This window comes from Corvus cornix, chromosome 13, assembly GCF_000738735.6.
Source record: "Corvus cornix cornix isolate S_Up_H32 chromosome 13, ASM73873v5, whole genome shotgun sequence".
In the NCBI taxonomy this organism is placed as follows: domain Eukaryota; kingdom Metazoa; phylum Chordata; class Aves; order Passeriformes; family Corvidae; genus Corvus; species Corvus cornix.
Genome location: NC_046343.1, coordinates 12,371,911 through 12,398,733, shown reverse-complemented (window position 1 = coordinate 12,398,733; position 26,823 = coordinate 12,371,911).

Below are 26,823 nucleotides of genomic sequence, written 5' to 3'. Positions count from 1 at the left end.
ATCAATCACCTAACAGCCTCTAATTGTGCGTTTTCCACGGCTCCGGGAAGTTTCCATGAAAACAAGGTAGGACAGAAGAGCAAAGCTGGAGCTGTCACTGCTGGGAGCAGAGCTGCGCTGAGCCACCCTCGCTGCTCCCGCGATCTGGGCTAATTAACAGCTCCTCTCCGACAGCTCTCGATTCCAGGGCTGCCGGGGGAGGCTCCCCCAGGAGCGTGTCAAGGCAGCCTCTCGGCACCCAGAGCAGCTCCTGTCCCGCAGCTCGCCAGGGCAGCCCGCAGACACAGCCACGGCCAAAGGCAGAGGTGCTGCCGTGCCCGCCGTGCCCCTGGAGGTGACGTCTTGGGAATCCCACTTCATTCCCAGACATGGGCAGGTCTGAGGGCTCTCCTGTGGGACTCCCACCCTGGCAGAGGTGGGAAGCTCGAGGTTTGATATCCAGGCATGGCCGTGGAGCTGTGGTGCTCCTGGAAGCCTCACTGCTCTGTTTGTCACCGGGGCTTTCTGCCCTCCCAGCCCTTCGGGAAGGGGAAATTCTCTGCCAAAGGCACAGGGGAATCCAGGACAGGGACCTCACCACTCTCTGGTCATACCGGTCTTGGATGCCCAAAGCAGCCCCCTTGATGAATCCAATTTTCCAGCCTGCACTGGAAACTGCCCCAGCTGAGAGTCTCTGTGCTCCGACCCTGCCAGGGGACCTTGTCCTGTCACTGCTGTGGCCCCATCCCAGGCAGACTGAGGAACACAGAGAGGTAAAACACACAGGGCTGCTTTTATCCTTGTGGAGATGATTCCCAAACCTGAATCACGGGGACAGGTCCTTGCAGGGTTGTGAATTCTGGGAACTGCAGAGTGAAGAGCCCTTGGGGCCCTCAGGCAGGTCAACCATGAGCAGGCAGCTTCCTGTGAAGGTTGGTGGGGTGGAGAAGCAGTGCCACTGTCACCTTCTCTCAGCTGATTTCCACGGATGGATGCAGCCCCTTGGGTCACCCACAGCGACCAGCGGGACCTGGCTCCAGACCCAGCCTTGCTCTGAGCTCTGCTGAGCTCTTGGGACACACTGAATCTAAAAAACCCAACCTGCCACCGAGAGAAACCTGGGCAGGATCAAAGGCAGATCCCGGTGAGCTGCTCCATCACCACCCAGCCCCAGCTCTGAGTCACTCTGCCAGCACTCAGAAGAACTCCTAGGCACTGTAAAGCTCAAATTTAATTGTCCACACAAGCACTCTGCATTTTCCTGCTGTGTTTTAGTGCTTCTTAAAGCAGCTACACCACCAGATAAGTAGGTCCCTGTGCTCAAGGCCACGAGCAAGCCCGGAGGCATCGGGGGTCTGTGGCACATCCTCGTGTTCCTTAGGAAATGGCTCTGCCTGCCACAGATGTTCCAGTCAGAGGGAAGGCAGTTTGGAAAAGGCACATTTTCCTGGGGAAGAGCTGTGCAGCTCTTCAGAGCAGCGTTTAATCAGCCCCAAATGAGTTTGAGGCTGTTAATAGACAACCCCGAGTGACTCGTGTGGTCGGAGCAGGCAGGTCAAGGAGGGGCAGCAGGAGAAGGATGGGAACACCAAGGGGCTGCACCCCGGCAGGATTAGTGAGAACTCTGCCCCAAACAAGAATGCTCGGGAGCAAAGAGAGGACTGGAGAAATCCCTTCAAAGTGTGAAGGTGAAATACAAAGAGAGAGGGACACAAACCCTTTTTTAATGTGCAGATGATCACAGAGCAATGGGGAAGTGCTCAGGCAAAGGAAATCGTTTGGTGTAAGTGCCTCTCTCTGAGCTATTGCAAAGAAATGCAGGAGCAGGATGAGTTTATGAGGGTGCTTAAAGGGCAGTGATCTGATGAAGAGGAGAAATGCAGAATTAACATTCTCGCCTGAATTTCTGCACAAATTTACCACGCAAGATTTGGCTGGATTGCTCCACGCCTCTGCGAGAAATTAAAGGGAATTTCCAGTGGCAGAGTGGGGCAGTGGATGTCCCCATCACACTTGGACATGCAAAACCCACGGTGGCCACCACTGCTCCTGGAGAAAAAAGACCATTTTTAGGCTGGTCTTTCCCCAATCCCAGTGTCAGGTCTGCTCTCTTGGAGCCAAGGTCCCCCCAACTTCCATGGTGATAATTCCCACCCCAGACCTGCTCTCCGTTATTGCTGAGCTCCCACTAATCCTCCCTGTTATCTCTCAGCAGCTCCCATCTCATTTATCCTGCCAGCTTCCACAAACTTCTTTAACCTCAAACTCCTGTAAACTTGAGAAAAAAATCCGATTTATGTTATGCACTCCCCGTTCCCTCCTCCTGCACCTGTGTGAACATGGATAAAATCACTGTTTAATAGTGCTGGTCAAGCCTGGCTGCTCCTTCCGGAGCCTCCTGCCAGCCCCTTTGGATCAGCTACTAAAAGTTGGTGTGAAACTCGGGAATGTGTTCTGGAGGAGAGGAGGGAACAGCCTGAGGGCAGCCTTGTACCTGGAACTGCTGCGGGGGAGCAAACAGGGAGAGGGGATCCACCCAGCGAGGTCTCGGGGTCTGACATCCCACGAGTGTCCCACATTCCAAAGGTGCTGGGACACAGCCCAGCCCTTTCTAAGAGCTCTGAGACGGGCTGGGGGGTCCTTTTTTCAGGAGACAAGGAAATGCCATCCCACAGCAGCTGCTGCCCACCAGGATCCCTCATCCGGCTGCTCCAGCTGGGACCAGGGCTGGGGAAGAACAGGCACTGGCCAAAGCCATCCTTGTGGTACCTCTCCAGAGTGGGAAAAGCTCCACCTGGATCAGTTTCAGGAAGGTTAAATTTATCCCAGAACAAGCACTCCAGCAGTTTCCAGCTCCTTTTCCCCACAGGTTTGGTTTGTTCCCTGTTCCTTCTGCAGTACCTTGACTCACCAGCCTCTAATTATTGCCTGCAGTTACAAACATGCACTTCTCCCTGGAAAAAGTCCATTATTTCTCCCTAAAATGGAGGGCAGCATGCAGATGCCTGGGTAATGTGAGTACTTGCAATATGTTATTAAAACAAGCTCTCCCCCCTCCCCTCTGAGAGAACAGCAAGCGGGGCTGTCTGCACCAATTTCGGGAAGTTTTGTAATCCCAGCCCTGACTCTGAGGAACACCAGACTCTGTAATTTTCCAGCACTAAAATCAGGGAGCCGGGGACAATTCCGGAGCAAAGTTAATCCCTCTTGCAGCCATTTGGAGCAGGAGGGGAAGAGCAGAGGCATCAGGGAGCCCTTTCAGATTTCACAATTATCTCAAATCGCTTGCGCTCGGTCCCTGCGGAGCATCAGCGAACTCAAAGCCCAAAGGCAGAAGAACTTCAGACAAAAGGCAGCTCCCACCGTGTCCTCACACCTTCCAAACATCAGAACCTGTCACATTTCAAAGCTGCAATCATGACTGGATTAAACCACCTGCAACAAATCATCCCCATGTAATTTCAGTGTTAAAAAAATCTTTGTGTCATTGTTGGCCATGAATAAAAAGTTACGGCAGGAAAGGTTATTTTGAAAGCAAAATTATCATCGTGGCTTTCCTTGATTAAATCCTTGCAGCATTTGAGGAGCCCTACTCCAGTTTAAAGCTTAATTTTTGACAAAATAGCACTTTGATAGGGAAAAAAAATCTTCTAAAAAAGGAGCTGGCCCTGATGTTGGAGAACCCATAAAAGTGCAGGAAAATAAAGTGCTGGTATTAATTTTAATATATAACCTATTAAATGGAAGCAATAAAACGTTAAACAGAAATAAAATATTATATTATTATTATTATTAGCATAAGGAAGAACGTCCAAAGCAGCGTTGGATATTCAGGAAAGGGTAATCCCAGACTGGGATGGGTTGGGTTCCGTGGGCAGGGACACCTTCCACTGTCCCAGGCTGCTCCAAGCTCTTTGCCAAATCAAATTCCATCCCAACCAACCCTTCCCAATCATTTAACCCTGGGGTGTTCTGAGTGAAGGTGACACCAAAGCTCCCAGGGAAGGGTCCCTTGCAGCCACCCCGAGCTCATCCTGGTGAAGTTCTGGAGCTGCCATCGACCCTTGGGACACCCAGAGGTGTTTTCTGCTCCAGGAGGAGCAGAGCCACCAGGCTTGGGATCAGCACAAGGGTGAGACAGATCCCAGGGATTTTATGGCTCTGTTATTGATGATCCTTTTCCGTATTAATTCCTGGCCCTGGTATTACTGTAACTGGGCTAATAACAGTTTGTTACATTTGATTAGACTGTTAGGCTGCAATCAGACCAACAGTAAATCCCTGGCTCCACGGAAATGTTCCCATTCCAGCCCTAATAACGACGTGGCTCTGACAGGCAGGGGAGAAGGGGCAGCCGCAGCTCCTGGGAGCAAACAGGGAGAAAGAAAATCCTCAGGGACCTTGTTATGGCTTTGAAATGGAGAATCCAGGCCAGGACAGTGTGTGACCACAGCAGGGGAGGGTGGCTGAGGACAGCCCGCGGTGGCCTCCAGTCAGGAGGGCACGGAGGCCGCCCCTTCCACCAATCATTACTGGTCAGGGCCTCAATTAGCAGCCATTCCAGCAGAACTTCCAGCTGCACAATTAATTAGAGGTCAGAGGCGGCTGGAGCTGCCTCACCCAAACTGAGGATGCTCCTCCTTTTGTATTCCCAGAGCAGCCAAAGCGCAGCACGGGCTTTATTCCCTGTCTGGGAAGGAGCAGGAGGGCTCCAGGTGGACATCTCCTCATTTTCACCCCTCGGAGCAGCGAGTGCCTGGAGCCACAGGCACTGCCCAAAGGGGCTGACTAAACCCACATCCCTTGTCCTGCTCTCCTCTCCCTGGAGCACCAAACATCCCAGGGAAAGCTGGGGCAGCAGCCATCAATCCACCTGGGAGCGCCTTAAATCCCATCCACAGCCAGCGTCCCATGAACTTCCCTGCAATCCTATTTGGGGAGCGGCCTTGCAGGGTGTGGAGTAACAGCAACGTGACTTTCCCATCCCTTGGAGAGAAAATACTTGGGTGCACTCCTGGTTTATCTTGGGAAAGCAGTCCCTGCGAGCGCCGCCGGAGCTGGAGCTCTCCCTTCCCTGCTGGTTCCAGGTGATAAGCCCCACACGGAGCCTGATCGTTGTGTCTTGTTTACCCAAGTGACAAGAGGCCTCTTTGTGGCCAAATTCTCCTCTGGAAGCTCCCACCTGAGTGATTTGCACCTGAGTGAAAGGCTTGTGAGGGACTCTGGGGTTTAGCGCTGGGCTGGGTTTACAAGGAGAGGAGCTGCTGTGGTGTGGGAGCATTTCTGAGGTGGAGAAGAGCCTGGAAGCTGCCCCATCCTCCATTTTCCTGGATTTCCCTGATAATGGTTGCTCAGCACACCTGTTCTCAGTGACAAAACCCTGCTGGCACAAAAAGCCACGGCCTGGGGACACGGAGGTGGTGCTGTGGCCTGGCCAGGAGGTCCTGGTTGTCCCACAGGGATCCCACACCGGGAAAAAAGGCCTGGAGAGAGGCAAATCTTCAGTCCTGGGTGTAGGGGCTTTGTTAGGCATGGCCTGGGAGCTTGCTGGAAAAAAGCTCATCCAGGGAATGAGGAGCTGCCTGGAGCAGAGGGTGGGAATTGCCCTGTGCCCCCCTAAGTGCCCTCAGGGATATTTCAGGAAGTGTGGAGCCAAGAGAGGGGGAATTCTGCAGTCCCACAGGTGTGGGATGGAGCTGTGTTCTGCAGGACTCACAGCTTGGTCCCACTGGGAATGAGGCTTGGAGGGCGCTGGGATGTCAGCCCCGAGTCCTCAGTGCTGCTCCCACTTCCAGGGCCAGGGGTGTGGGACAGGGCAGGCACAGCTGGAATCCTGCAGCCGGGAATAAATCCATGGGGTGATGGTGAGGGATCTGAGCCCGCCCAGAGGTCCCTCCAGCCCTGCAGGTGCAGCTCGCCCTGCCTGTGGAGCTGTAGGATAATGTGGATTGACTGACTGAATTCCTTAGTTGTAACTCCCACAGCTGAAGTTCCCGTCTCACATGTTCCAAGCATGTTTGGGTGGCCTGTGTTTCATCCCTTGTAACTTCTTATTTTCTTGGTTAATTCTGTTTTGCCTAATAAAGTGCTTTCATTTGCTCTCATTTCCATATTGTACTGTAGCTAAAGAACAGAGATAAAGAGAGCTACAAGAAACCTGGAATAGATAATTGGTTAATTAAAACAACTTCCCTGGTATGTGCTTTATAACATATTGTTCTCACGGAAGCAACAATCTGGTGAACTGCTCCGGATAGGTAATTCCAACTTCCAGCTGCCTTTAATGAGTGTATCCTGTAAAAGGGCTGGGAATTATGAAATCTGGATAACAAGCTCCCTTTCCCAAGCACGTTGGAGTGGCTTTGTATTAAATCCTTATGCAGTTTTCTCTCCCCATCCCCTTAAGACAATTCATAGTTGTCATGGGAATTTACCCGTGGCACACCCACCCACCCACCCTCTGCTGTCACCAGGACCTGTGGGAAGCATCTCGTGGGGAAAAGACACATTCCCAGCTGTCTCCCTTTCCTAAAAGAAGTCTGGATCAGGTGGGATACTGTGGAGAGAGGGCAAACCACTGCTCCAGCCAGAAGGAGCTGGAGAGGACAGAATGGGTGGGATCAGGGTTGGAATGCTGGGGCTGGGAAGCTGCAAACCTGGCAGAGACCCCACAGCGAGGGACAGGGACCACGGAGAGAGGCCTGGGAGAAAGTGGGAAGATCTGGGATGAGAAGTGGCTGCTGCAATCCCAAAATCCATTAATCGCTTGCCTAAAGCAAGTCTGGAATCAAGGATCTGCCTGCAAGGACACCCTGGCCATGGGAAGAGCTGTTAATAACCCTTTGAAACATTCCCTTCTGCCCAGTCTGCTCCCTTTCCATCTCTCTTGGTGTGTTTGCCATCTAACATTTAGGGTGGGTCTTCTTTTCAGTCTGGGCCGATCCATCTCAAAGCTCTGGACAGCTCTGGATCCGTGTCCCAGCAGCCTGGAGCAGGCAGAGGTGCCCCTGTGGGTCACTTGTTTTGCTTTTGGGCCACTTTTCTCAACCCCTGGCTGTGACCTCCCCCCAAAAAAACTGGTCTGACAGGTGTTGGAACATCCCTCTCTCTCCCCACAGGAGAAATCCAGCTCCATTTGAGCTGGAGATGAAGGCACTGAAATTCAGCTTCCTGATGTGTCCTTGTGCCCTGTGAACCTTTGGAACAGCCCTCCAGACACCTGGATCCCTGCAGGAATGTCCTGAATTTCAACTGGAGCCCACCTGCAATGGGAGAGCGGGTGGGATGCACACCTGCATCCAGGTAGCCCCCAGGAATCAGGCAGTGCTCTCTGCAGGGAGCAAAACAGGACCAAAAACTCCCCTCAAAACGACCAGAAAAAAAAGAGAGAAATAACAGGGAGCTCCGGTTTATTCCTCAGTTCCAGGTGATTTAAGTAATTGGAAAATCATAGTTGTGAAACAACTCTTTGCAGAGCATCATAATCAGCAGCACAGCTCAGCGGGGCCTAAGTGCAGCAGAGTGGCTTTAAAGACCCCCTGAGCAATGAGCTTTTTGGGGAGCTGTGTCATGTGGAGATGAGATCTCTGGGAAGAGCAGCTCCTCCGCAAAAAATACCCCGTCTGCAGGACCATAAGGATGCAGAGCTTCAGGGAATGCTTGGGAGACTTTGGGCAGCCTGCTGGCAGCCCCCATCCTGCCGAGGTCCCGCTGCTGCAGGAACACAAACTGCAAATTATCTGTGACATTTCCACAGTGCAAAGAAAACTGTGAGCACGTGGCTGCTCATCCCCCCCCCGCTCTGGGAGCTTTGGGAAAGCACTGTGGGCTCGGAGGAGGGAGCTGGCTGCTCCCAGGAGTGCAGCCAAGCCAGGCTCAAGTGCCACCTCCGTCAGGGCCGTGTGTCCCCGAGTGAGGCATTCGGATCACGCAAAGTCCCCTCCACGTTATTAATTTTGACTCAGTGCTTTGAGTTCTGCTCTGAGCAATCCATAATCTCCAACCAAATAATCATAAAGGCCCTGCTGGCCTTGAAACATATGTCTCTGACAAGAGCAATAAACCTATTTATTGCTATTGTGGCCACCGCAGAAGAGCTCGGGCCATGTGAGCGTGAGATTCCCTTGGAAAGGGAGCCAGGCCCGGAATTTACTAAATAAAAATATTACTCCTAAGATCTACTGATCATGTATGTGGGCATTTAAATATCAGAGATAGTTACTGCTGTGAAGGCTGGAAGAAGACATAAAATGAGATTAAGACAGAAGGATGGGAGCTGCTGCCATAAAAGTAACTCAATAAATGAGGCGCTGAGCTCGAGCCTGCACATCCACGAGCATCCCACGACCGTAAACCCGGGGATACAGCAGGATCAGGTCCCAAAAGCTGCAGGAAGGGGAAGATGTTTCTTTAGCAGCCACAGGTTTGGCCAAAATGCCCCAGCCAGTGGAGCAGGGCACCAATTTGAGAGCTTTAGGAGCAGCGAGGGTCTATCTGTGGTGCTCAGTGGAGCAGAGCAGGCGCTGCCCCAGAGGTTCTGAAGCAATAAATGGATTGGAGCAGCTATGATAACGTGTTTGCAGGAGAAAATTGCCTATATTGAGGCAGTGTCATGCTAGAACTCCCCAACAATAACAGGCAGGCTCGGAAAGAGGCAAAGAAACAGATTGGGGGAGATTTTCTGGCTTTTAAAGGAAATTAAACAAGATGGAAATGCACTGAAAGAGAGCTGCACAGAGAGAGGAGCAGGATGGGCTCCACTGGGGTGTCCTGAGATATTTGAGAACACAGATGTGGACAGGACCAAACAAGTTTTATGGCCTGAGCTCCTCTCCCCTGCTGCATAAAAATCAAGAGACTCATGGAAATGGAGTTAATTCACCACTGCATATGCAGAGAGAGCAGCTGCAATAAAAGGGAATGTGCTCCTTGGCTGGTATTTATTTTTCAAATGTTCCCACTAAAGTCCTGGGGACAGCAGCAGCAGAAGTGCAGGAGGACACTCCAGACTTTTACTGGGGGAAAAACAAGTAAATCACAAGTGAGGGGGACAGCAGAGGAAATGAAAGGATGGCCTTGCCCTGGGTAAAAAAGTATAGGATCAATTCCAGGCGGAGATTATTACAGATTATAACAGCAGTTTTAGGATTTTCCCCCTTCTTCACATCATCTGTGGAGGCCATAATCTGTCTGCAGCTGGAAGGGGCTCCTGCGGGTGCCCCAGAGCAGTGGATGCCAGTGAATATTGCTCAGCTGGGGGTACTCAAATCCCGTATTTCCCCTCAAGCCTCACTTCACGGCGAGGATAAACACACTGCCATATAAAAATATTGAATCCTGAAGTCAGGGATAGCTCTGACAGACAGAATAACACCGGGCTCTGCCTTTAAAAATATCCCTTTATTGGCTAGCAAATAACCTTTACGACAGAGATAATTCCATTCGCTCACCTCCTTCCATAAAAAAAGTTTATTCTGCCTAAAGCACTTCCCATGAGCTTATCCAAGGTGATAATATTGATGGGATGAGATAAGAGAGGGTCTGGGATGCTCCAGGCCCTCCCTACTGCCACCAAAGGCAGAGGGGGAGCTGAGATTTCCAAAGGAGGAGCTGGGGAGCCTCTGGCACAGCAGGAATGAGGCACGGAAGGGAGGGTGCAGCACTTTCCCAGCAGTGTTTGGGATGTTAAGAGTGACTCCTCAGCATCAAAGCTGTCCTACTTCCTGAGTCTTATCATATTTGCCAAAGCACAATTCAGGGAACAGGACTCCAGTGCAAATCACATTCCGCTGGCAGCCTCGGTGATAAATAAATTACATCCCTCTTCTAGAAACAATTTCCCATGATCAATAATGAATAAAAAAAGTCAGGTCCAAAGCAGTGTTGTGACAGCCCCGCACAGAAGTGAGTGGCAGCCAGGATTTTGCTTCAGCAGCAAAATCAGGGCCTGATAAAACATCGCATTTCCCCAGGACTCCAAAGATACCGGAAAATAGGGAGAAAAACTCACGTTCCACCCCCTCCAAAGGGCCTGGCAACACATTTTGTACAAAAAGCCTTCTCCTGCACAGATCATTGCACAACCAGGGGTGGGTTGGGTCAACTCTGTGTCCCGAGGGCCAGGGCAGCTCCATCTGGGCACAAAAGCTGCTGGGATAAGGATGCAAGGCCAGGAAAATGTTCCCTCCCAGTCTCACAGCCCCTGGAAGCAGCCTCAGCTCAGGATTAGCAAAGTGTGGGACTTCTGCTCACAACACGCAGAATTTGGGGCTGAGATGGGATGTCCTGGTACCCTGGGCCTTCACCACCTCAACCCCTCCTGACGTGCAGCCCCTCCTCCTCTCTGCAGTTTGGGGACATTCCCAGGTTCAATCGTCACTTGCTAAAGGCGTTTTCAACTCGCAGCTCCTGCACAGCGAAATTTCAACTCCTCCCTCCGTCCTGAGAGGCCCCAGTCCAGCAACCCATAATGTTTATTGCCTGGAAGAGGTGAGGAGAAGAGGTGTGGTGGGAAATAGGAATCCAGAAACGTCTGTGGAACACGTGGGATTAAAGGTTGTAGCATGGGGAGGAACTGCTCCAGTTTACATCTGGATGACCTGTAAATAAATTCCTAGGGGATCAAAAAGGATCATGGAATCCCAGAATGGTTTGAGTTGGAAGGAACCTTAAAGCTCATCCCATCCCACCCCTGCCATGGCAGGGACACCTCCCACTGTCCCAGGCTGCTCCAAGCCCCAATGTCCAGCCTGGCCTTGGGCACTGCCAGGGATCCAGGGGCAGCCCCAGCTGCTCTGGGCACCCTGTGCCAGGGCCTGCCCACCCTCCCAGGGAACAATTCCTTCCCAAGATCCCATCCAGCCCTGCCCTCTGGCACTGGGAAGCCATTCCCTGTGTCCTGTCCCTCCGTTCCCTTTTCCACAGTCTCTCTCCATGTTTCCTGCAGCTCCTTCAGGCCCTGCAAGGCCCCAGTGAGGTCACCCCAAAGCTTCTCCTCTCCAGGCTCAACAATGCCAGCTCTCGCAGCCTTTCCTCCCAGCAGAGCTGCTCCAAATCCCTGTGGCTCTCTGGAGCCATCGAGGCAGGGCGATCCTGCAGGGGCTGTTCCTTCTCTAGAAAATTCCTTTGATTTTCTGAGGACAATCTTGGGCCTAACCTAATTCTGGCCACTAGGAACATGGAACTTAATTCCTGGACCAGCCACATCCATGAACTGAGACCTCTCTGTCCTGCTCATCTCTGAGCTCTGAGGCTGCCAGGGCTCAGGTAATCCCAGATTTCCCAATTATCATGGGCTGTCACTTGAAGAGTGCTATCCCCAAGTCTAAACCAGGCATCAGCTTCACAGATAAAAACAGAATCACAGACGCAAATGTCTGTGGTGACCACAGTCTGCAGTTCCAGTGACTCAGCTCCAAGCAGAAGGATAAAGTGCAAATCCATCCGGATGAAGATTTCCTTAAAAGCCTCGCAAGGACCCACTGCACAGAGCTGAGAACACTTGTGCCTCATGTATCCGAGAAAAACAACACATTTTAAAAAAGCAAACCTCGATGAAAAGGGGGAGAATTGGGAGCTGTCTCAAGAACAGTTGCCATGATGCCAAAACCCCTCAATCCCACAGGTTTGGAAGGAGCTGTGCTGCTCTGACAGCATTCCTGACGGCTCTGGAGCCTGGAGTGGAGCCGGCTCCATGTGTGGAGGGCTCGGGAGACCCTCAGCTCTCACCCCCATGGCCATTTTGGTTTCTGGCCTTCCCCACACACCAAACCCTGAATTAAATCTCAGCCGTGTCCTGGGGGACCAGGCCCAGCTCCCTCAGCCAGGCCAGCTCAGCCGGGATTGTCCCGCTCTGCTCTGGGCTGGGGCGGCCTCACCTGGAATATTGTGGGCAGCTTTGGGCACCACGGTGTAAGAAAGACATGAAACCACCAGAGAGCGTCCAAAGGAGGCCGTGAGGGTGGGGAAGGGCCTTGTGAGGAGCAGCTGAGGGCACTTGGTTTGCTCAGCTGGAGAGGAGCAGACTGAGGGGAGATGTCGCAGTTAGAGCTTCTCGTGAGGGGAAGAGGAGGGGCAGCTCCAATCTCTGCTTTGTGTGATGGTGCCAGCACTCAAGGGAATGGCCTGGAGCTGGATTTTGGGAGAAGGTTCTTCCCCCAGAGGGTGCTGGGGCACTGCCCAGGCTCCCCAGGGAATGGGCACGGCCCCGGGGCTGCCAGAGCTCCAGGAGCTCTCAGGGATGCACAGGGTGGCATTGCTGGGGTGTCAGGAGCTGGATCATGATCCTTGTGGATCCCTTCCAGCTCAGGATATTCTGTGATTCTGTGATTAAAGTGCTGCAGCTCACAGCAAGCTCCACTTTTCCCTCACAGGCTGAGTCAGAGCACTCCGAGAGCAGCAGATCAGGGAGGGGAAACAGGAGGACGAAGCAGCTGCTGCTCTCCCAGCACAGAACACGAAGCTTTTCAAGTGCCTCTCTCTGGTTTGCTGGTGGAGGCAGCCCTGCCACCATCTGAGTCAGGCCAGCTCCCCCTGAGGGTGCCGCTGGGTGCAGGTGGGGCTGGCAGAGCTGCCCAGCCCTTCCCCAGGACAGGCAGCCCCCAAATCCTGGACACCTCACTCCAGACACCTCAGTGCATCCCACGCCAGCCCTTCTCCTCCTCCAGACAGGAAAGAGTGAGGAATTGTCACCTGGATTCTGTTGCTGATACCCTCCTGCTGCAGAGCCCACAGCAGTGACACATTCACAGGCTCTCCTTTCTTCCTCTGACTCACTGGGTTTTGTAGAATTTGGTATTTTAGAGCTGGAATGAAGAGCTTTAAAGTACCTTGGAGGATTATCTGTGGCTTGTGAAGCTCCTGGATATTCCTCTGAACCTCTGGATTGAATATGAGGGGTTGAGGGGACATCTGGGTCTATCTAAAGGGGATACCAGGACATGTATTTATTATTCCATAGTAGGCTCTGTATAATCCTGAGGGCTCAGGGATCAGGAATAATTCCTATTTCTGCCACTGGATGTGTAACTGGGGGTTTGGGGTTGGCTTTTTCCTTCTGTAACACCAGCAAGCAGCTGCAGGTAAAGGTGGATTTGGTTTGGGAAGATGCATCTTGACCTGATCATCAGTTTTGGGATCAAGAAGGAGCTTTTCCCTAAATCAAGGATCATAGGGATGCCTTTCTATTTCCCACCTTCTTCTCTAAGATGGACTTGCACTCTCAAAGGCCCCCTGGCTGTTTTTATTGGGCCCAGGCCCTGCTGTTGCAGGAGCCCACAGCAGTGGCACATCCACAATCTCTCTCTCTCTTCGATTTTGTAGTCCTTGGTGTTTTAGAGTTGGAATGAAGAGCTTTAAAGTGCCTTGGAGGATTATCCGTGGCTTGTGAAGCTCCAGGATGTTCCTCTGAAGCCCTGGATTTAATTCCTGTTTCAGAGTTGCCGTTGTCCATCCTCCAGTTCCATGTGTGATCCAGGGAGGCAGCCAGGAAAGTCCCTCCCAGGGTTATCCTGCCTCATCCACAATAATTCACCCAGAAACACTCAGAAAATCCTGCTGAGTGGCTGCAATAAACTGCTCTAATAATGTTCTCAATTAATTATCAGCTCTATCTTCTTAGCAGCTGTCCTGGTATTTTATGGAGGAACAGTGTGGAGCAAAATCACTTCAGCAGTGTCCTTCTGGTCTTTGTTCTGGCCCAGTGTCCCCCTCTCACTGAAGCTTTCCCAGTATTCCACATGATCACAGGATGTGTTATTAAGCCCCAAATTCCCCAGGAGTTTTCTCCGAAGCCCAGTGCACAGCATCTCTAATTTAAATGCATTTGCCTCAATAATACAATTTAATAACTACCACAGTTACAGTTGAGAATGAAAAATAACTCCTTAGCTCTGTAAACTTGCAGCATTCCTTCCTTTTGGCTTCTTTTAATTACTAAGCAGAAATATTTTTGGAACGTATTTAACTTTTCAGCAACAGTCCCATCAATTTTATCATTCCCACTTAGCAGCAGGCTTCACACCAGCACTAGATCCCTTTTCATTCCTATTATCAGATTTCTTTGAGTCCTAACACTTGCCTGTTTTCTTCTTCTGTTCTTTCCTTCCCCAACCAGACTTTCAAATAACAAAATAGCTCAGCTTAAAAGGCGAAGCCCAGATAATTGGGGCTGGATTAATTAATTTCTCTTCCCTCCTTTCCAGAGGTGTCTGCACTCCCAGACACTGCCTGTCACCTGCATTTAAAGGAATATCTTTACCTAGAACAACGTTACAGAAGCACAGAGATCCTTCATGTGCATTTACTGTCGTGGCTCTGGCAGCCATCCAGCTGCCAAATTTATCCATAAGAACAGAGGAACTGGAAACTGGGGAGGGGACAACCAGTGGTTCCAGTGTGGTGGTGACTCACAGACCAGTTCATTCCTTTTTGTAAAATGCAAAGGGTTTGCATTACTCCAACAAGGCAAATAATCTGTATTTGTTTCTCTGTTTTAAATAATGTGTTTATTTCTCTGTTTTAAATAATCTGTGTTTATTTCTCTGTTTTGCACAGCAGAACTGGGGGGTTTTGGTTTCTGATTGACCAGGCAAGGAAAACCCTCCTGGGACCCAGGAGCACCACCTGGGCTCAGCCCTGATGTTGTCATGAAGAGGCAAAACCCTCTCCCCACCCTGGTCCCCCTGTCCCTCCCAGGCCATTCCCGTCCTGCTCCCAGGATGAATGAGGGGCACCACTTGCATTCCCTGGGAGAATGTGGGGTCTGGACCAACACCAGGCTGGGACCAAACCCTCCCCACACCCCCCAGCAGCCTTTTGAGGGTGTCACCCTGGCAGGGCCCTCCCAGCTGCGCCCCCAGGGAGGCTGCAGCCACACTGGGACCAGGAATTGTGTCCCCGCTGGAGCTGGAGGAAGGGGATGCTCCTGGAGCAAGCAAGGAGAGCTTTTAAAGGCTGCAGGGGTGTCCCAGCTCCAGCCACTGAAGGGATCAGCCTTGGCAGCTCCTCCCTGGCATTTGGGCTCCACCAACAGCCCCGGGGATCAGCTCAGCACCTGGGGTGGGCAGATCCCACTGGGATCCTTCTGAGCCTGCTGCAGGCCCAGCACCCAGAGGGGAGGTGGGACTCGCCCCTAGGGGGATGTGGAGCTGCTGGAGAAGCCAGGCTGGAGCGGAGCAGTGGCTTTGCCCGTGCCAGCAGCCCTGGGAAAAGCAGCAGCGTTTCCTGGGATGATGAAGGACTTCCCTGCAGCCATGCAGGCACGTTGAGGCATTGATTTCATAAATGCTGGCGTTACTTGGAGGAGCTCCCTCGTGATGCTCTCCATCCTCCCCCGCTGCTGTGAGCCCTGAGCCTGATCCCGCAGTGGGGACAGAGGAGCTCAGAGCAGGGAGGGAAGAGGATGGAGGCAGGAGCAGCGTTTGGGACAGGCCAGGAGGTAGCCAGGCAGTAGCAGGCAGTAGCCAGAGTGCCCAGGCAGACTGGGAGAGCCCTTCAGGAGGCTGAGCCAGCCCTGAGAGCTGCTCTCCCCTCCCCGGTGCCTCCCCCCAGCTCTCCCCGCACTCCCTCCCCTGCCCTGCGGTTCCACGGCTATAATCAAATCATAACTTTTATTAAATTTGAGATTACTTTTTAATGGAATCAATTCCTGGTGTGGTGCTTTTCCCTTCTGCCCCACGGCTCAGCCACGCTCTGCACTTTTGTGGTTTTACTCGGGTTTTTATCTCTGCTGCTGCCCTAACACCCGGCCCTGGGTGAGCACCCCCGACCCTGTCCTGCCCCAGAGGGACACTTGTCCCTTTGCCCAGTGTCCCCAGGGCAGGAATTCCCGCTGAGGGACACCACAGGGGCAGCAGGATTTGTCCTGCCTTCCAGCTGACAGGGGGGATGGAATCAGCAAGAAATTTTCCCCCGGAGGGAAGGGAGCCCTCCCCTTTCCCTTTGGCTTTGGGGCTGCATTGGAAACCCTGTGCTGGACCCAGTGGCTCTGGAGCTCCTGGAGGCACCCGAGGGGATCTCATCTTCTTCATCATCCCCTGCAGGAAATCAGAAATTCATCCTCTTCCTCATCCCCTGAAGGAAATAGAAATTCATCCCCTTCCTCCTCTCCTGGAGGAACTTCAGCCCACCCTGGACACAATGCCTGTGGCCCTGTGAGGATTCCAGCCCCACATGGATATCCCCAAGCACAGCAGCTCAGATCTTCCCACCTTGGTGGCTTTGCAGTTTCCTGAGAGCCCTCTTGCCCAAAATGGCTTCATCTTTGCAGTTTTATGTAACTTTCCCCTCGTCTTCCCCTCCTCCCCTCATGCTGATTCCTTTCCCTTTCTTCCCCAACACCTACAGATTGTATTATATCCTCTGATGCAAAAGCCCCATTCTGCTTTCACTTGGAACCATGTAATGACAACAAGAAAAATAACAGTGACAGCTTTTATTTGGTCCTCCTCCTGCTGATGTTCTTGAAAAGGAATTTCACATCCTGACTTCGGATCTCACATTGAAACCTCTTGGATTCCGCAGCTTTCTCGGTGAGGATTCTCTAAATCCTGTATTTTCTGAAGCCTTAATTAGGAGCCACAGGCCACATTAGGTCAGGCTGTGTCCTTGTTGGTTCAAGACCTCAAGGCTCTAATCCAGGCATCCCTCTCACAAAAACTTCCTCTCAGTTTGGAAATACCTGAGTGCTGCAAAGATGGATGTTGTGCTCTGAAGGCACGCGGAGCGTGGGCTCGTGGGCTTTGTGCTGTCTATTACAGAGGAGTTTCATTGAATTTCTGGGGGAATTTAAATTGAATTCCTCCAAAACAAATAAAGATGCATTTTCTGGAGTGCTTTCTTCAGATGAAGCTGGAGCAGCAGCTCCTGAGCCCAGGGATGTGCAGAGGGGCCCTGAGGCTGCAAGAGCCCCACGTGGAGCAGGGAAGGGGTGCAGACCCCACTGGGGGTTAATAATGCAAGACAATCACCCCAAAAAATTCCATATCCTGACTTTTTCTTTTTTAGCCTGTTTGATGCTCATGTTCACACCAGGAGCACCCTAAATGTTTGTCCTGAACACAGTCCCTGTGTTCATCCCACTGCTGCAGCCAGGCCAGAGGAGGCTCCAGGATGATCCGAGGGATGGAGCAGCTCTGCTGGGAGGAAAGGCTGCGAGAGCTGGCATTGTTGAGCCTGGAGAGGAGAAGCTTTGGGGTGACCTCACTGGGGCCTTGCAGGGCCTGAAGGAGCCACGAAAAAGACGGAGAGAGACAATTTCCAGGGAATGGAGGGCCAGGACACAGGGAATGGCTTCCCAGTGCCAGAGGGCAGGGCTGGATGGGATATTGGGAAGGAATTGTTCCCTGGGAGGGTGGGCAGGCCCTGGCACAGGGTGCCCAGAGCAGCTGGGGCTGCCCCTGGATCCCTGGCAGTGTCCAAGGCCAGGCTGGACATTGGGGCTGGGAGCAGCCTGGGACAGTGGGAGGTGTCCCTGCCCATGGCAGGGGTGGCACTGGATGGGCTTTGAGGTTCCTTCCAACTCGAACCAATCTGGGATTCTCTGAACCTTCTCTCCTGCAGAAATAAAGTTGAGCTCTGCTGTTTGATTTATTCAGGAAAACCCAATATAATCTTTTCCCTCCAATCCTGGCTCTCTCTTTAAGACAGGATCCACCGATTGATTGGAGTTTTGGTGTGTCTGCCTTGCTGTAACTAAAATATCTTCCATGGCTGAGCATCCACGAGGCCAGAATTGGGTTGTCCATAATTAACACATCTCTAGAGGCCTTCACAGCATTTAATCACTTCCAACACAGCATCAAGTGCCCCTTTTGGGAATCTGAAGGAGGCTTGATATTGTTCTTTGCACCCCTCCTAAGATGGGAACCCAGAGCTTTCTCCAAACTCGAGAAATCTCTCCCGCAGTGACAAGGAGATGAGAAGCTCTGAGTCTGCAGCTATTCAGGTAACTTTGCTCTGTCTCCTCCTTTCAAAGCCTGATTTTATTTCCCAGCCAAGTCCATTCCAGCTGTATCTGTTCCTGGGAACAAAAGGATGTTATTCTTTGAGCTTCATTTGAAATGCTCTTCCATGGTCATTTATGAAAAGCATAAAAATAGCTTCAGTCCTGAAGCATGAGACACATCACCAAAAGCTATATATATACATAAATATATATATATAAGAATAGATATTTGTGTGTGTTTGTGTGCAGTTTTTAAGGACAACATTCCCTTTTCTTGCCTGGCCATGTGGGGTTTATTTCTGCAAAGGGCGAAGTTTTTTTTCCCAGTCTCACACAAATCACCAGGACTGGGGGAGCTGCAGCTCTGCCGTAACTCTGCCTGTAATTAATAAATCATCTGAAGAGCAGAGAGTAACAGGTCCACTTTGAGGGCCAACAAGAGACTTCTAAGTATAGAAGTCTTTGAAAAATTAGAATCAGAGTCCAGTTTGGTGTCCGCTCACAGCTCCTGGATTTCTGTTGCTGCAATCCACGGGGAAGCTCGAGTTTTGTCAATCCGAGCCCCCTGCAGGTCCAGCAGATGGGAGCGGGAACTGGGCACGGCTCCAGCTCTGTGGAGCTCAGGGATGGACGTGCCCCTTTCCCAAGGATGGGGCTGGTGCCATTCCCATGGCTTTTCCCACGCTTTGCTGGAGCAGCCAGGCCGGTGAGAGCAGCATTCCAAACCCTGATTTCTGGCTGCGTTTTGAGCCTCAGGTTGCAGTAAGTAATTAACTCTCTCTGTTACACTCCTCAATCAAACTGAGACATTCTGGCCGCTTCTCTGCAGTTTTATTAAATAAAACTGGATCAAAAGATCATTTCCTGCAAACCCAACGCTGTCCCAAGGCTGGTCATCCTTGGTGACCTGTGCAAGCTCTGCAGCTGCTCCAGCCATTCCCTGGCACCTCCTGCCTGTCTCCCTGCTCCCAGAACCCAGCTGGAAAATCACTTTCCTGCCCTACCCCGGCATAGTTTGGAAATACACATTTCATTCTCCAAGGCACCTGAGCTACCCGCCCCCAGTCACCTCCCTGGGCTGGCAGCTCCTGATTGTCACCCTGTGCCCCCTGACTGCTCCCACTTCTCCAGTGGCACAGCAATCCCAGCTCTTTCCAGGCTGGGATGTGCCTGGGAAGGTGCTGGGTGCTTCCTGCCCCCTCCCTGCCAGCCCAAGGCACAGCGACCAGACCAATATCTCCCCGGGCTGCTGATTTCCCTTGGAACAAGGACTACAAATTCCCTGGGTCTCAGAGGGAAGCCCATTTTTCAGTGCCACTTCCAGGAGGACAGCCCGTCCTTCCTGCAGAGCCATCCCGGCGTAGCAGACAAACATTATGTAAATGTCTGCTCCACAGGCACACTCAGACACGCTTCTCGTGCTTCATTAGGTCATTGGCAGGGAACGGCAGCGCAGCCTCTCCGATCTGCATCCTTTCCATCAGAGGCTGTTTGCCGCTTGATGGCTGTTGTCCTGGCTGGGCTTTTTAGGAGAAGGGATTGTTCTTGCTGCTGAGGACCCCACTGGTGGCCCAGATCGCCACATGAGGTGTTTACCTGCTCTGTCTCCCCATCCACACCTCCAGTGAAGCTGCACTGGAAGAGAAGAGAGGAAAAATAATTGCAAGGGATGAACGGAGTCAACCCCAGGCTGGTCCTGGGGATCACAACACCCTCAGGCCCTTCCTTTTGTCCCCATGGTGGTTCCAGCTCACTTCTCCTTCGCTCATGGCTTGCTCCAGGGCTCCAGGACAGGGATGAGAATGCTGTTCCCAGCAGGCACAGCCCACAGCCCCTGGGAAAGGGCTCATTTTTCCAACAATAAATGCACACAGGACACTCGGTGCAGCAATAACAATTTTCTTAAAAATGAAGTTTCTCTGCCAAAAGTCCTTGAATCTTGCTCTAATGACCCCGTATCCTGCCGTGCAGTGCTGGCTTCCAGGGGTGCTCACAGGATGCAGGGGCTTAGGCTCATGTTCTGGTTTTACGGTGTTGTCCATGGTTTATGGAGGTGCTGTTATGTCCTGTGGCCATTCTCATATGAATTTCTCGGGGCTCAGCTCCTGCCCTGTCTGCTCTGGAGCTCTTCCTCCCAGTCTGCCCAGTCCAAATCAGCCACATCTGCATGGCTGTGTCCTCATGCTGCTCCCCTGCAGCTGCTCACCTTCCATCTCATGAGATTTCTTCCCTGAACCTTTGTCCAGGCCATTTGCACTCCCAATCCATCAGGGATTGACGAGGATGTCCAGCACTTTCTGGCATGGAACGTTTTACTCAGAAGGAGCATAGAATGAATGGTTCCCTCCCATTCCAGGGAAGAAAAATGACAGAAATAATAAATTCTGGCCAAGGAGGCCAGTGGGATCGTGGGGTGCTTTTCCAGCAGGTCAGGGAGGGATCCTGCCCCTGTGCCCAACCCGGGGGCACCTCTGGGGTGCCGTGCCCAGCTCTGGCTCCTCAGCCCAGCAGGGCCAGGGAGCTCCTGGAGCGGGGCCGGCGGAGGCTGCGCAGCTGAGGAAGGGCCTGGAGCAGCTCCGTGCCCAGCACAGGCTGAGGGAGCCGGGGCTGCTCAGCCTCGAGAGGAGCCCCAGCTGAGAGGGGCCCTCAGCCCTGGGTGTCCCTGGCTGCAGGGAGGGCTCAGGGCAGGGCCCGGGCTCTGCTCCGGGGCCCAGCAGCGGCCCCAGAGCACCGGGCAGGGCCTGAGCGCAGCAATTCCCCCGCCCAGGAGGCAGAACTGCTGCCCTGGGCAGGGCCCGGCCCCGAGCAGATTGTGCAGAGAGGCTGTGCAGTGTCCCTCGCTGGGGATATTGCAGAGCTGTGTGGGCACACTGCTGTGCCCTGGGCTCTGCCATGGCCCTGCTGGGGCAGGGAGGTGCCGCCGGCTGAGCCCCTGTGGGCCCTTCAGCCTCACCCACTCTGGGGTTCCGTGGCCTCTCAGTGTCTGTAAGAACTTGCCCAATTCCCTTTCCTGAGCCTGAAAACATCTCCTCTCTTCTCCCTCTGACTCTTCCCACACATTCAGGTGGGGCAGCTGGTCCAAACCCTTGGATTGTCCTGACTGAAGGGCCTCCCTTGGGCGGGAGAGCCTCACCCCATGCTCCCAGCATGAGAAGAACCTTGAATATTCCAAGTAATGCTCCTCCATCCCTATATTTAATAATGCCATTCCCTTAAAATATGAAAAGCAGAGGGAATATAGAAATAAATATAATGCCTCCATAGCATTGTATAAGTAAATCTGGTGCTTACCTGGAAGAAAGCACTGCAGGAATACTAAAAGTGAGTTGTTTGGTTTGACAGAGCACAATGAGCACCTGCCTTCATTACTCTGCTGAAATATGGGCTGCTCCGAGGCATTTTGATAATTATTTTTGTCATACACTTATTTATTTATTTTGCCTTTAACCCAGCCTAGGTGTGCCAAGGGTTTTTGTGGATAAATCCTCACACTGTGTGTGTGCATGTAGGAAGTTGCAAGAGTTCCCTAATTCTTTGTGGAATGACAAGAATAGTTTGTTTGTTGTTTTTATTTTAATCCTGAAAATGAACATTGGTAATCACTGTTCTGTGGGGAGGCAGCTCAACACATTCCTGCAAACTCTGCTGAAAGCAAGCACGGGAGATTTCACCCTCGGAAAATATTTTGCAAAAAATAAGGTGTGAATTTGAACACACAAAATCAATTTTTTTTGCATCCTTGGCAGCAAGAGCCTCACTCAAATTCCTATTAAGCTCTGGGAAGGCTGTTTTGTGTCAGGAAAGACAAAGTCTTCCCTGGATTTTCTTCCACGGATGCCAGGCTTCTAATGGAAAACCCAGATTGGAGCAAAACTAGTGGGGTTCAGTGTTCCTTTTGTACCAAGCTGGTAATTAAACATTGGGGACAGGAATCCAAAACCCTAAAAATGGATGTGGGCCAAAAAAATTGAGTTGGGAATGGGCAACGTCCCCAGCCCATGGGTGTTTAACAGCCCTGTCCCTCACTGGTGTCTCCGCACACCTGGAATTTCCAGGGTGGGATGCACAGGAGGTTGTAGGGTGGCCATGGAAAGCAGCAGCTCCTGGATCGACAGAGGGAACCAGCACAGGGAATTCGGGTTTATGCAGCTCCTGGCTCCAAGGCAGGTGTCAGCAGCAGGACTGCACTTCCCAGGGCTTGAGACAACAAGGAGAATGTGGGATGCAGCTGGAGCACCTCTTCTTTTAAAAATGTCCATGATTCCTTTCATGTTTTGGCTAGTGGAGGATATTTCTTTGAGTCAGGAGGGAACAGGAGAGATACACTGAGCAGTGCCAGGCTGGGAGTGCATCTGTGCTGTGTTCGTGTGTGTGAGGGAGCTGGGAAAGCACAAAACCCTTGGATATCCAGGTCTTCCAGAGGCAACACATCCACAAGGTCCAAGTACAGGAAGGGAGACTACAAAGAAGAGGGAGAGAGATGATTTCCAAGGCCTGGAGTGCCAGGACACAGGGAATGGCTTCCCAGAGCCAGAGGGCAGGGCTGGATGGGATATTGGGAAGGAATTGTTCCCTGGGAGGGTGGGCAGGCCCTGGCACAGGGTGCCCAGAGCAGCTGGGGCTGCCCCTGGCTCGCTGGCAGTGCCCAAAGCCAGGCTGGACACTGGGGCTTGGAGCAGCCTGGGATGGTGGGAGATGTCCCTGCCATGGCAGGGATGGGATGGGATATTTAAGGTCTCTCCCAACCCAAATCATTCTGTGATACTAAGTGCAAAGCTCCCGGACTCAGTGGGAAGCTGAGGATGGGTCCCGTGGGAGCTGTGGGTGCTCTGGCCGCTGACCATCACTCATTCCTGGGGAATGAGCCCCTCCAGACTTGTTCTCCCATTTCTCTGGGTGTTTTCCCGGGATTCTCGAGGCAGGGAGAGCTTTCCCCTCCACCCTCTCCCCGTGGGGCAGCAGGTCCCTGCTGGCACAGTGCCCATGGCTCTGGCTGTGCTGCTCCAGGGCTCCGGGGCACCCCGGTATTGCCTGTCAGGGAGATTGGTGGCATCTGAGCTGCCAAACTTCCCGAGTTATTTCCAAAGCGCCACTCGCCCGGCCCCGCTCACCGGTGATGAATGGAGTTATTATATCTGCACAATCTCATCCTGCCCCCCAGCAAAACTCCCCGCTGGCTGCAGCGGGGCTGGGGAGGCACACGGAGCTCCGATCCCATCTGTCTTGCAGGGAGAGGGAGGATTGAGGGCTGCAATAAGCAGCATTAAATAGCCGAGAGTGCGGGATTACAGCTCGGCTGCTGCACTCTCCCAGCCGCTCTCCATGGCCTTCCCGCCGTCCCTGGGCATCCTGGGCGTGGGGACTGGTGCCTGGAGCTCTCCTCCCACCTTCTGGTGCATCTCAGGGGGGAAAATCAGCTTGGGTGGCCCTGATTTGAGGTGGGGTCACCTCATTGCACAGGCAGGACTCTCTCCTGGTTGGGGGCACCAGTGGATGCAGTTCCCAGGCTCTTTTCTCTCCACCTCCACTTCCCAGCTTTGGGAATGTTGTTCCCACAGCAAAGACCAGCTGTCAGGGCACCTGGTGGAAATGACCTTTCCTCCATACCTGCTGTAGCATGTGTGCTGCCCAGAGGGGGCTCATTAACGAGTAAGAATTAGTTAATGCTCCCAAAGCTTTGGGAATGTGAATCATCCCTGGCTGAACCCCCACCCGTGGTGTTTCCTCTGCAGCTGCAGCCAGGACGGACACTCCTGGGACACAGGAGTCACCCCCGGGTAGCAGGAGGGTGCAAGCCTGGGGAAGGACATGCAAAGTGTGGCCTGGAGCCCCAAAGGATGGGCAGGAGCACCTGGGCTCCTCCAGCTCCCGTAGGGGCAGTGCCACCGATGGAAAGGGTGATGTGCGGGTCAGGACTGGGGTTCAGGTGTCCTTATGGGCACAGGGACAGTGACCAGGCTGTGGCCCTGGCACAGGGTGCCCAGAGCAGCTGTGGCTGCTCCATCCCTGGCAGTGTCCAAGACCAGGCTGGACATCGGTGCTTGGAGCAGCCTGGGACAGTGGAAGGCTGCCCATGGAATGAGATGAGATTTAACGCCCTTTCCATGGCATTCCATGATTCTATGATCCCAGGATTTATGATCTGTGTGCCAGAGGAGCGATCAGCAGAGGCGCAGCTCACCCCGGGCAGTGCCGGTGCCACAAAGAGCGGGGCTGCTCGGGGGAGGATGGGGGATGGAATCCCATGGAAAAGGCACGCGGACACTCTTCCCCTGCGTGTTTTTACCCCTGCAGCCCCCGAGAGAGCCGCGGGTGGGCTCGGGGCTGCGGCAGCGGGCTCAGCATCCCCGGCCGGGGACAGGCGGGGGGCAGCAGGGGCTGGCGCGGCTTGCGGCCCCAGAGCCGGCCCTGGGGGGCTGCGCTTCCCCTGCTCCCGGCGTGGGCTGTGGGAACCTCCGTCCTGCCCGGCCCCCTCCGTGGGCGGGAGCGCCGGCCCCGGCCCCGCACCGGGGCCGCGATGCTCCGGTGGAGCCGCGCTCGGGGAAAGTGTGGGAAGAAGGGCTGGGAAAGGCACGGCCGCGTCCCCCCGGAGCCGGAGCCGGGGCACAGCACGATTCCCACCCCCGGGAATAGCAGAGCGGGGTTAACCCTTGCGGGCTGGGGAGGCCGGCATTGGGGGAGCGGGACGTGACTCGGTGCCTGCCCCGGCCCGAACGAGGGGCACTGGGGCACCCCTGCCCACCCCTACCCAAGCAAGGGGCACTGGGGACAGCTTTTGCCACCCCTGCCTGTGCCAGGGACACGGTGGCAGCCCTGCCCACAGGAGCATCCTCACAGTGATGCCATGAACATCAGCTTTGACCACTCATTAAAAGCTCAGAGTGACCGAGCAGAGAGTCCCAGGGAGGGCTGGAAAAGGCTTTTGCTGTCGTGTCCAGGTGGGATCAGAGGCTGGAAACCCAACAAGGCACTTTCACATCCTGGAACAGCACCACAGGCCCCCGTTCCTCCCCAGTGACAGCCCTGCCAAGGCACTGTCACACATTCCCAGGCAGCATTAGAGGAGCGGGGAGCGATGGCAGCGAATTTGCATTAAAAATGGTCACGTTGGCATTTGCTTGGTGCTGAACGCTGCTGCTCTTCAAAGCAGCACACATTTCACAGGGAAAGGAGAGCAAGGAGCACACTGTCCCAGGTATGGGACTGATGCCTTTGTCCTGAGCAATTTTCATCTTAAGAATAAAAGAACTGCATAAAGGAAAATACTGCTGAGCACGTTGGTTTGCAATTTTCCAGCCTTTAAAGGCTGGTCCCATCACTTTCCTCCCAGAGAGGTTTGTTCTCTGGCCCCTGAGGACACTGTTTCCTTGCCAGATCCTAATTTTCAAACCTCAGCTCTTTCAGCCCCTTCCAATAAACATCACAAGAATGTTGCTAAATAGGGAAAGTGTTTTTTTTTTTTTTTTTTGTTCTCCTTAAGCCTTAAGAAGGAGGGAAAGATTTTGTTAAATGTTAAAAAAAGGATTACTGCGGGCTGAGGCGCTGTTTATCCAAGCAGGGAGGGTTTGGAGAGTAAGGAAGGGTTAAACCTATTGGAGCTGGGGAAGTGGGCCTGGATGAGGCTGGAAAATCGAGGAATGTTGATAGTGGGGGTGGGATGTTTGCAGTGCCCCTCTGTATCCCTGCTCTTCCCAAGGATGGGATGAAAATGCCCACGATGGGATGAAAATGCCCACGACCATCCGGTTGTTTCAGGCCGTTTCAAGGCTCTTGCTTGTCCTTTTCCTCATTCCAACATCCCTGCTCCATCCCCACCAGGCCAAGGCCGTGGCTTTGGGCACGGGGAGCAGACTCTGAGCCTGCCTGAAGAATGCCACACTTAGTAGTCATTAATTTAATGACGTGAAAGCTCATCAGTGGCTCTGGAAACCCAGAAACTGCTCTGACTGCACCGTGCTGGGCGCTCTGGGGTTGGCTGAGGGACCCTTTGTGCCATCACCGGGGTGGCTGGGGAAGCCCAGCTTCATTCCCTGGAATGTTCCAGCAGCTCCATGGGTGAGCGAACCCCCAAAAGGAGCCACTGAAGCTTTGAGAGAAACCAAAAACCCTGGAGCAGAAGATGCTGCAGGAGCTGCAGGGCTTTGCCCTCTCAGGGAGGTGAGAGCTGAGTTGATTGAGGTGGAAAATTCCTGAGATTTGCTACTTAAAGAGAGACAAATGAGTTGTAAGAGGTCGGTGCTTTCCTGGGTCAGGGGCTTTATCCGGGACAAATTCCCTGCTTGTTCCCAGGATGTGGAAATTCGGCGTTTCCTGCCTGAGCTGATGAGGTTTCAGCTGTGGCTCGAAGTGTGGCCTGGGAATGCCTGGAAATGCTGGGAAGGGAGGAGAGCTAATCCAGGGGTAACACCTGCATGGAGGGGTAACCATGCATCCCGAATTTTGTGCAATTCCAGTGTAGCACAGCGATGATTTAATGTGCTCACACACCTAATGAAAATAATTTGAATTTAATACAAAAATAAGGATCTGTGGCCATGTCGATCCCTGATCCGGCTGCCCATTCCAGCGGATCCCAGAGCCTGGAATTCTGTTCCTAAATTCCCCACCATAACATGGAACCTCATTTTAACTTGTGGTTTTCTTTCTCTTTTTTCCTGCTCCTCTATTTGCAATTTCAGTCAGCCGAGCGCTTGCCACGCACTGAGACATCCCTTTAACTCCCTTTCCTGGATGTAATTTCTCAGAATTTTTGTGAAATCCATCTGCATGGATCCCAGTGCATACAAATCCAATGACACCATTCTAATCAGCCTTAAATGCTGCAGCAGCCCGCTCCCATTTAAACTAATAGCTCCCAGCAGGCAAAGGTTGTTATCCTTTATGGACCAGCCCTCTGGGGA